We start from the raw sequence: 2,441 nt of genomic DNA on the forward strand, positions 1-2,441 counted from the left end.
GGACCCAAACATCGGTTGGACTCAAGAAAGGAACATACTCTCCAGGCTAGAGGGCTTAACGTCGATATCATGCGCACTACGCACTGGGAAATGATCTGTACGTGTGCCGCTGGCTATCTCCCTCCTCTCCTCTGTACGAACATGACGGTGACATGTTCTCTGATGTGGGTGACGTCACACACGCTCCTGCCTCGAGTACGTTCTTGAGAAGTTCTAAACCCGGTCAGGTATTGAGAGAGAGAGAGAGCGAGAGAGAGAGAGAGAGAGAGAGAGAGAGAGAGAGAGAGAGAGAGAGAGAGAGAGAGAGAGAGAGAGAGAGAGAGAGAGAGAGAGAGAGAAAGGGCTAAGACTCTGAGACACTGGCTTAACAAGGATTAAGGAATAGATATGGAAAATGGGGATGTATGTGGAAAATCTGGATTGCAGGAGATTAGCACTGTCTGCTCCCCGCTCGGTCGGTGCTGGCGTGGACTGACACTATCTGCAGCCGAGCAGGGAATGGGCCACGGGGGATAGCACTTTATGGACTCAGCGGTGGGTAAGGCTGGAAGCTAGAGAGAGAGAGAGAGAGAGAGAGAGAGAGAGAGAGAGAGAGAGAGAGAGAGAGAGAGAGAGAGAGAGAGAGAGAGAGAGAGAGAGAGAGAGAGAGAGAGAGAGGTGGGGGAGCTAGGGGAAGAGAGAGCAGGGGCATAGACTGATAAAGAAGGTAGGGGAATAGAGAAGAGAGAAGGGAAGATAGGGTGAGTGAGAGAAAGAGAGAGAGGAAGAAAAGGTGAAAAAGAAGAGACACAAACAAGCGCAGAGAGATATCAAGGCAGAGAGATAGACTTAGAGAAGGGGAAAGTAAGAGTAATAATAACAAGAGAAGAAGGAAAAGGAGAGGAAGACGCAGAAGGAAGAAGAAGGAGAGGACACAAGAAGAAGAAGAAGAACAAGAAGGGGGAGAGGAGGAAGCAGGAAGAAGAAGAGGAAGGAGGAGGAGGAGAGGACACTGAAGAATAAGAAGGAGAGGAGGAAGCAGGAAGAAGAAGGAGGAGGAGAGGACACTGAAGAAGAAGAAGAAGAAGAAGGAGAGGACGCAGGAAGAAGAAGAAGAAGAAGAAGAAGAAGAGGACGTAGGAAGAAGAAGAAGGAGAGGAGGACCCTGGCGTTCGTAAACTGCAAGGGCAATCAAGATATGCGAGGATAAGCCGTGGCAGGTGAACACGGGGTACTGAGCCACAAACTTAAGTATGAAGATCGAACATGAAATATGAAGTGTGAAGATGAGGCGTCCAGTGTAGGGCAGCACGCACGGCAAGGGTGCATGAGGGTGGAGTGGGAGGAAGGAGTGTGGGGAAGGAGGGGGTGTAAGGAGTGTGGGAAGGAGGGGGTGAAAAGAGTGGGAGGAAGGAGGGGGAGGGGATGTAAGGAGTGTGGGGAAGGAGGGGGTGTAAGGAGTGTGGGGAAGGAAGGGGGGTAAGAAGTGTGGGAAATATGGAGGGTTTCTAAGGAGTGTGAGGAAGACAGGGTGTAAGGAGGAATGGAGTGCAGACAAACAGACGAGACTGCGATCGAAAAATAATTAAGGATACAAGCAAAACTGTCATGAATTAAATAGTTAAGTCAAATCGTTAAGTCAGCTTGGTCGTATATTTTATTTTGGCACGGTAAGCGTTTTTTTTTAAGTGCCATTAGTCGCTTCATAAACATCTGAAGGCTCATTTACGATGGACAGAAGCCCATTAAGAAGAAAGATAAGCAGAGACGGTGTTGCAGGAGCCCAGGCATCGTTGCGCGGGACCGGGGTTGTAGCGGCGCAAGTTGCAATCAGACGTCAGCGGCCTCAGCGCCCGACGGCAATCAGATTACTCCTCAGGCCGACGGGGCCTCAGGAGAGAGAGGAAGAGAGAGAGGGAGGGAAGGAGAGAGAGGGAGGGAAGAAGAAGGAGGGAGGGGGAGGGAGAAGGAGGGAGGGGGGAGGAGAGAGAGGAAGAGAGAGAGGGAGGGAAGGAGGGAGACGGAGGGACGGAGGGAGGGAGAAAGAGGGATGGGAAGGAGAGGTAGGGATGGGAGGGAGAGAGGGAGGAATATATGTATGTATGTATGTATATATGTATGTATGTATATATATATATATATATATATATATATATATATATATATAATATATATATATATATATATATATATATATATATATATATATATATATATATATATATATGTATAGAGAGAGAGAGAGAAAGAGAGAGAGGGGGGGAGAGAAAGAGAGAGAGAGAGGGGGGGAGAGAAAGAGAGAGAGAGAGAGAGAGAGAGAGAGAGAGAGAGAGAGAGAGAGAGAGAGAGAGGAGAGAGAGAGAGAGAGAGAGAGAGGGAGAGAGAGAGAGAGAGAGGAGAGAGAGAGAGAGAGAGAGAGAGAGAGAGGAGAGAGAGAGAGAGAGAGAGAGAATATTTGACAA

The sequence above is a fragment of the Penaeus monodon genome, chromosome 38, assembly GCF_015228065.2.
Source record: "Penaeus monodon isolate SGIC_2016 chromosome 38, NSTDA_Pmon_1, whole genome shotgun sequence".
Classification (NCBI taxonomy): Eukaryota; Metazoa; Arthropoda; class Malacostraca; order Decapoda; family Penaeidae; genus Penaeus; species Penaeus monodon.